The following is a 9,743-nucleotide window of genomic DNA, read 5'->3' as shown; positions in this document are numbered from 1 at the left end:
AGCCCAGAGCAACCAGCAGAGTTGGACCACCTGTATGCCAGTTTTCCAAGCTGTAATATTGATGGCCTATCCTTAGGGCAGGCTTCAATATCTGATCAGTGGGGGCCAGACTCCCCCTCAATGTACAGACTGTGATGCCCAACCTGTATAATAGTGTATATTGTTGCTGTTCCCTAAAAATAATTCAACACACAGAGATAAATGTCTTGGCAACAAGTGAGTACACCCCTATGTGGATATGTCCAAATCGGGCCCAATTAGCCACGTTCCCTCCCCAGTGTCATGTGACTGATTAGTGTTACAAGGTCTCGTGTATGTATGCAAGTGTCTTAAATTTGGTGTTATCGCGTTGTCTTTGGAAAATAGATGTATAAGTGCTGCCAACATCGCTGCAGAGGTTAAAGGGTGGGGGATCAGCCTGTCAGTGCTTACACCACATGCCCCACACTGCTTCAAATTGATCTGCATGGCTGTTGTCCCTGAAGGATGTTTTTTCTAAAGAGGAAGCATAAGAAAGCTGCAAACAGTTTGCTGAAGACAAGACTAAGGACATGGATTACTGGAGCCATATACTGTGGTCCCATAAGACCAAGATAAACTTATCTGATTCAGATCGTGTCAAGTGTGTCTGGTGGTGGCAACTAGGTGAGGAGGACAAAGAAAAGTGTGTCTCGCCTATAGTCAAGCATGATGGTGGGAGTGTCCTGGTCTGGGGTCAGTTCATTGAGGGAACCATAAATGCCAACATGTACTGTGACACACTTAAGCTGAGCATGGTCCCCTCTCTTCAGAGACTGGGCCGCAGGGCAGTATTGCAACATGATAGGAGATAGATAGATAGAGACTGTAGATATATAAATTAGATATTTCAATGAAACTTAAACACAGGATGGGATATGCAGTTGGAATATGAAGATGGGATAAGAGGAGAGGATTTGAGGTTGGGATATGAGGACAGGACATGAGGTTGGGATACATGGTTGGGATATGAGGAAGAGATATGAGGATTGTATATGGCAGTATGGGATATGAGGTTGGGATATAAATGCAGGAGATGGGGACGGGATATGAGGAATTGGATATGAGGATAGGCTATGAGGATGGAATATGAGGTCTGGACATGAAAATGGGACATAAGGTTGGAATATGAGGATGGAATATGAGGTCGGGATATGAGAACTGGATATAAGGACGGGATATAAGCAAAGGATATGAGTTTGACATATGAGGTAGGATATGAGGATGAGATTTTTGGGATAAGATATTGTGGTGTCCCAGTACCACATTCTATACGGTACTTGTTAATTTATGGGTCCCCATAGCCAGAGTCCCTAGGACGTAGGGATTCCTATTAATCCAGTCTACCCCTAGTCGCCTCTATTCTAGTATATAATTAGTAATTTATGCATAGGTTAATGTAAATAGCATAATATATGTAAATAAATGGTTAATTACTTGTTTCTGTGGCGTCGCAGGGCCTTCGGGTCATGTGATGCGTTCCAGGCCTCACTTTGGTATTTCTAGCCTCGTTTTGGTGTTATTATGTGTATAAGAAGTCAGATGATCACCAAAAAGCCTGTGTGACGGTGAGTGACAGCTGACCTTGGACCTTTCAAATTAGGCTCTGCCCCTTGTCCATATAAGGGACACGGCAGCCATTTTAGTTCTCTTGCTTCTGTGCTCTTGATGAGAGAAGACCTGTACAGCAGTAATCGCAGTGAGTTAGGCCGGAGCCTTGCGGCAACGGCTGAACAATTATAGTTATAGAGTGTATCAATTCCCAAACACTCTGCTGGACTACCGGACCTAATCTACCCCTAAATCCGGACGGATCCACGCACCAATTACCTTGATTCTATTAACCTGCAAAAGATGCAAGGTCCACAGCAACTGTCAGTCATTGAAGTCTATAGAAGTGTATTGTAGAGACTGTTACTGTATTCTGAATGAACCACAAGTTCAAGAGTAAAGTTTACTTCAGTTCAAGTTTAACTCCAGTGTGGACCTTCAGTCATTATCTGCATACGCCTGTCGTTTCTGGGAAGGGCGGCGATAGGCCGAAGCTATACCTCAATAATACCAGCCCACACCCTGGCGTCACGAGTGACAGGGTTAATATTAACCCCTCATATACCGTTACCATACCACCAGTACCATACACCCCCCAAGGGCTACCACAATATGAGGTTGGAATATGGGGATGGGATATGATGACAAGAGCATCATCGTTACTTTTCCTCTCCTATAAAGTTTAGGTAGGAAGACTGGGCAACATGAGGTACTCTGCTATTATATATAAAATAATAATAATAATAATGTAATCTATGGTCTTCAGTAACAGGAATCTGAGCTGTGTCAAAGAGAATATTTTGGACGGTATATGAGGACAGGAAATGAGGACGGAATATGAGGTTGAATGTGAGAACATGATATGAGAATGAGATATGAGGATGGGATATGGGAACAGGATATGAAGACATAATATGAATGCAGGATATGAGGAAAGGATATAAAGATGGGATATTTGGGATGAAATATAAGGTCGGGATATAAGGTTAGGATATGAAGACTGGACATGAGGACCACATATAAGGTCAGGGAATGAGGACTGGATATGAGGATGAGATAAAAGAACGAGATATGACGATAAGATCATCATTGTTGCTTTTCTGCTCCTATCAGATTTAGGTAGGAAGATAGAATAATGCCAGGTACTCTGCTAGTATCTAATAAAATAATAATAATAATAATAATGGCATCTTAGGTCTTCAGTAACAAGAATCTGAACTGCGTCAAAGAGGTTTCAATAGCTCAATAGTACTCGAGTCTGGAAATTAGTAATGGTTCAAGATCACAGATGTCCTCTCCTCATGTGTATCTATGACGTCTCTGAAGGGGATTTTTACAGGACTTCCCCTTTAAGTTAGTAAAATGTTGGTTACCTTGCATGTAGTCAAGACGTTGTATAATATCAAATACATTTCCATCAGTACAATCCAATGTGTGTAATACAGGACTCAGATTCTAAATGTATCAACTAAATTTAGATACTTGTAAAGGGGAATAGCAGAGGGGATGACTGGGACTCTCTTTACCATGTGTGGTTGTTGTCATCATCTCTCTGTACCCTCGGGGGTCACTTCTTACTATTGTGTATATTAGATTTGGTTCATGGTTAGCTTTAGCTTGCCCTACATCTCTATGTATATAACCCAAAGGCCCAGATTTACTAAGAGTGGAGCATTGATTTTGGAGTGATTTCAATATTTTTTTCAGGCTTATTTACTATTCTGTCGCACATGTCGGTCATTTTTCTATCATACGTTTTTTTTGTGTCGCACTAGTCAATTGTGTCGCACAAACTCTGAGCTAAAGAAATTAGTTGTGTGAGTCAAAATGGTTTAGACTTGTTTTTTGTTTAACAATGTTTTCATGAATCAAAAGTATTCATGTCAAACATTACAACAATTCTCCTTGTTTATCATCTTGGGTGTTAAATTGATTTAAACCTAATATTGCAAATGTGTTAAAAAGAAAAAAATATATAAACATTAACTATCACAAAAGCGTTCAATATTTTATTCATAAAAGTTCTGAACTGTACAAAATGTTTTCATGTTATAAACCAAGTTACTTTCACAAAAAACACAATGGTAAACAGTCCCGTGTTAGAAATCGCTCCATTTTTTGAATTTCACTCGGCCTCTTGGCTGTCGGTTATTGTGTGAGGCAAACTCATACTTTTTCTCGAGTGATTTTGGAAGTACTCCGAGTATTTGTTTTTTGCCATTTTTGCATAAAACACGCCCATTTCAGAGTGAAAAAAAAAAGTGTTTTCTAAAGTGTCGGTTGTGCGACAAAAATTTGGCCGCATAAATAGTCGCAGAGACGTTGCGACTAAAATTTAGGCGCAATAACGGAGAAAAAGAGTCGGTTGGACTTTAGTAAATGAGGGCCAATGTGTGTGTACAGTATGTGTGTATGTCCCAGCATCGATTCCTAATGGCTAAAGATATTAAAGGAAAACTGTAGTGTAATATAAGTTATCCCCTATCCGAAGGGGGCAGCAGTGTGCAGGAAGTGCTGTGTTGTCCCCAGCAGGAAGCCGCAGCAGACACCCCCCTCCATGTATCTCTATGGGGTACATAGTGGGGGGGTCGTCGGCCACCGTGTCATGCAGGGACGGAACGCCCCCTTCTAGCATACTGCCCCGGCCCCATGCAGGAGATCGCGGGGGGCCCCAGCGGTCGGACCCCCTGCGATCTATAACTTATTCCCTATCCTTCGAATGTTGACCATCACACTGCGCTGCTGGTTTGTCTTCTTCCCGAGTGTATCCTGGTTCTATCTTTTTCTCAGCTAAGTGACGCACACACCGGGCCATCCACATTATATAAAAGAAAAGGTGATTCATCGGACCAAGCCACCGCCTTCTTCTCCATGGGCCAGTTCTGAGGCTCACACGCCAACTATAAGAACGTTCGGTAAGAAAGTACAAGCGAAGGGATTTCTCCTGATTTCTGTAATCCATCTTTCTAAGGTTCTTGTCTGTATTATTCATGTGTTTGCCGTTTCATAATGCATTAGCAGCTCATCATGTCTCTGGAAGTCCCTTGCATTATGACACAAAGGCCCAAGTCAAAGGCTAAGAACATTATTTTAGAGCCGGGATGACTTGTAAATGTTAAGGGACAATGCACTGGACGGAGAACAAGACTTCCTTTCTCTGCCTGCAGCACTTTTTCCTATTATTGACTCTCTGAGATCAAGAAAGCAGTGCAGTCTGACATTTTTGTCGTTGTGCCCTGGTGTTGCTTAGCAAAAGACACTGGGCGTCAGAAATCCTCTCTACTTCACTCCTCAAAACACTCTATATGGTGGATCCATTTAATAAGAAAACCTTTGCACTTGAAGGATTAAACGGCTTAGAGGAACAAATTTATCTGAACCCCATGGGGTATCTTAAGAGGCGTCCAAAAAGCTAAACAAGTAAATATCACATCTGAACAGGGCTTTCTCAGAGTCTCCATGCAACACGAGCTAAGGACCCAAACAGTTCTTTCAATGGGAAGCAATTTGCATAAATGTGTTCTTCAATAGAGCGCCTGGCTCAGCTACCTGTATGTGACAGGTCCCTACAAATTTCCCATACACATCTATATGATGAGCAATGTGTAAGAGTGAATCTTTACTCAAGCATTGCAAATTTATTTTTGGAAATTTTTTAATCACCACTTTTACGACCATTTTTTAGCAGACACGGAGCCATGTTTTTTTGTCACATTGTCACCCAGGCTGTATAGAGGTGCGTGGCCCCTGCTCTCTCCTCCTTCTTGATATAAGTAACAGGTTATATCAGCACAGCTGCAACCATTGGGAGTGATCACTGAAGACACAATCACCACCAGCGCATGTATTCTACTGCAAGAAATCGACAGTGAAATTGATATCACTCCAGCCCCATATGAGCAAAACCCACCCTGCTTGGAAGGGGCAAATACTTCATGCAAAGATTTGTATGGCTTAGAAAGTCCACTATGAAAACTTAGTGGTAATAATACCCCTTATTGCCCCATTTAGTAATAATGTCCCCCTCATTGCCTCCATCTTAGGAATAATGCCCATTTAGTGTTCTCTAGGTGCTGTGGCCACAAAATAATAATACTCACCTAGCCCACCCCAATGATGCCGGTCAGTGCCTCTTCAGGCCTGCAGTCTATGAGGTGCCCAAAAGGGTCCCTGGGCAGACGTGATTACTTCATATCATAGCGCCGGCCAATGTCAGGATCATGTCAGAACGTCTCATAGGCTGCAGACAAAGCAGGGAGCTAACAACCTGCTGCTCCTCCATTGTTTTAAAGTGCAATTCTGGAGGTGGTAGCCCAGAAATCTGGGGCACCTGGCAAAACATATGGGGCACTAGCAAAGCTCCTGCTCATATTATCTGTCTGTCTGTCTATCTATCTATCCCATGTCTATCTATCTTCCATCTATCTTCTATATGGTCAGGGTCCAGCACATCTGGAGGCCTCAACCTAAATTGCAGCCACAAGTCAGTAAGTCAAGTCATCTTTATCTGCTGTCATCATCTTCAGTCAAGTCAATTGTAGTCAGCATGGCCTGCACCTATAGTATGTAAAGTCACTGCAAGTCCCAGCAAGCTGCGAGGTCCCCTGTGTTACTGGTCACCTCTCTGGGATCCTGGCCTAGCTGTATAGACTGTAACACCTGTCTATCCTCAGTAAAAGCTACCGTTAACCTTAACCTGGCCTTGGACTATTATTTGCCCCTGTCTAACCTAGGACTAACAGTTCTACCTTCAGGTGGTTACATAGGCAAACCAAGCCCTGGCGTCACGAACATGAAGGGGTTAATATCATCTACCCCTGGGCAACACCATCTGCCCCTACAACTCACATTGCAGCCCTGTGGCTCACCACATATCTATCTATCTAATGTCTATCTCTATTATTATTATTACTACTACCACTAGTATTATTATTACTACTACCACTATTATTATTATTACTACCACTATTATTATTACTACTACCACTATTATTATTACTACTACCACTATTATTATTACTACCACTATTATTATTACTACTACCACTATTATTATTACTACTACCACTATTATTACTACTACTACCACTATTATTATTATTATTATTATTATTATTACTAATACCACTATTATTATTATTATTATTATTATTATTATTACTACTACCACTATTATTATTATTATTATTACTACTACCACTATTATTATTATTATTATTACTACTACCACTATTATTATTATTATTATTACTACTACCACTATTATTATTATTATTATTACTACTACCACTATTATTATTATTATTATTATTACTACTACCACTATTATTATTATTATTACTACCACTATTATTATTACTACTACTACCACTATTATTATTACTACTACCACTATTATTACTACTACTACCACTATTATTATTATTATTATTATTATTATTACTACTACCACTATTATTATTATTATTATTATCACTACTACCACTATTATTATTATTATTATTATTACTACTACCACTATTATTATTACTACTACCACTATTATTATTATTATTATTACTACTACCACTATTATTATTATTATTATTACTACTACCACTATTATTATTATTATTATTATTACTACTACCACTATTATTATTATTATTATTACTACTACCACTATTATTATTATTATTATTACTACTACCACTATTATTATTATTACTACCACTATTATTATTACTACTACCACTATTATTACTACTACTACCACTATTATTATTATTATTATTACTAATACCACTATTATTATTATTATTATTATTATTATTACTACTACCACTATTATTATTATTATTATTATTATTATTACTACTACCACTATTATTATTATTATTATTACTACTACCACTATTATTATTATTATTATTACTACTACCACTATTATTATTATTATTATTACTACTACCACTATTATTATTATTATTATTATTACTACTACCACTATTATTATTATTATTATTACTACCACTATTATTATTACTACTACTACCACTATTATTATTACTACTACCACTATTATTACTACTACTACCACTATTATTATTATTATTATTATTATTATTACTACTACCACTATTATTATTATTATTATTATCACTACTACCACTATTATTATTATTATTATTATTACTACTACCACTATTATTATTACTACTACCACTATTATTATTATTATTATTATTACTACTACCACTATTATTATTATTATTATTACTACTACCACTATTATTATTATTATTATTACTACTACCACTATTATTATTATTATTATTACTACTACCACTATTATTATTATTATTATTATTATTACTACTACCACTATTATTATTATTATTATTATTACTACTACCACTAATATTATTACTACTACCACTATTATTATTATTATTACTACTACCACTATTATTATTATTATTATTACTACTACCACTATTATTATTATTATTACTACTACCACTATTATTATTATTATTATTACTACTACCACTATTATTATTATTATTATTACTACCACTATTATTATTACTACTACTACCACTATTATTATTACTACTACCACTATTATTACTACTACTACCACTATTATTATTATTATTATTATTATTATTACTACTACCACTATTAATATTATTACTACTACCACTATTATTATTATTATTACTACTACCACTGTTATTATTATTATTACTACTACCACTGTTATTATTATTATTACTACTACCACTATTATTATTATTACTACTACCACTATTATTATTATTATTATTATTACTACTACCACTATTATTATTATTATTACTACTACCACTATTATTATTATTATTACTACTACCACTGTTATTATTATTATTACTACTACCACTGTTATTATTATTATTACTACTACCACTATTATTATTATTACTACTACCACTATTAATATTATTATTATTACTACTACCACTATTATTATTACTATTACTACTATCACTATTATTATTATTTATTATCCAAAATTATTGAAAAACGTCCCTTATTTTTCTCCCACGAATTGCAATTATTTCATGGGTGTTCACCCCTCTGGTACAATATTTTGGACTCCGCTGCCCATGAGCGCCTGCAAAAGTGTAAGTTACGAATTAATCCCGCAGCCTGGAATATTACATGATTTAAAAAGTGCAAACCCCATACATGTTACATAGGTGACAATATGTTTTATTAGCCAATATTTCCTACGTGTTGGGCCATCCCCAGAGCTGTTGACTCAGAACTTAACGTAGAAAAGCCGTAAAGATTTACGACGGTGGAAGTGAAACACATTTGGGGTTTTTCGCAGCACCCGGCGTTCCTGAGATAGAAGTGCGGAGAGGAGCGAGCGATTCCGTCTCTACCTCTGTAATGAAGGACCCGGTTCTGAGAAATGACACACACTTTCTGCAACGAATCTGCCAAGATCTGATTCACTATAGGCTCTTCCCTGCTCAGGGGTTAAGGCTCCAAGCAAAGAATTGGCTGACAAGTTTAGTACACATCAGCAGTCAGTTAGTCATGCTGGGAGCTGAGAATTACACACATCACGCTAGTAATTAAAAAGACGAAAATGGTGGAAATACCAAACATTCGCCTACGTCCGACGCCCCTATAGAAATTAGATGCCTGTCACATATGTATATAAAAAATATGGATAAAATACTCTCTAGAACAAAGGGAGGGATTAAAAAAAAAGTGAAAAAAAGAAGACGAAAATGGTAAAAATGCAAAACATTCGCCTACTTACCAATAAGAATTGGGGAACTGACATGTTTTGGACAGGGGTATTATCATTTTTTTTGTAAATTGTTGCAAATTTTTGCGCAATGAGAAATAAATTGCAAAATCCTATCAGATAGTTTTTTGAAAGTGGGTAGAGTTAAGTGAAGGAGCGAAGGTGAAGATTAAAGGGGTACTCCACTGGAAAACATTTTTAAATGAACTGGTGCCAGAAAGTTAAACAGATTTGTATAATACTTTTATTAAAAAATCTTAATCCTTCCAGTACTTATCAGCTGCTGTATACTACGGAGGAAGTTCTTTTCTTTTTGAATTTCCTTTCTGTCTGACCACAGTGCTCTCTGCTGACACCTCTGTCCATTTTAGGAACTGTCTAGAGT

This window comes from Hyla sarda, chromosome 10, assembly GCF_029499605.1.
Source record: "Hyla sarda isolate aHylSar1 chromosome 10, aHylSar1.hap1, whole genome shotgun sequence".
In the NCBI taxonomy this organism is placed as follows: domain Eukaryota; kingdom Metazoa; phylum Chordata; class Amphibia; order Anura; family Hylidae; genus Hyla; species Hyla sarda.
The sequence above is the reverse complement of the archived record's forward strand: the minus strand, read 5'-3'. Positions refer to the sequence as shown.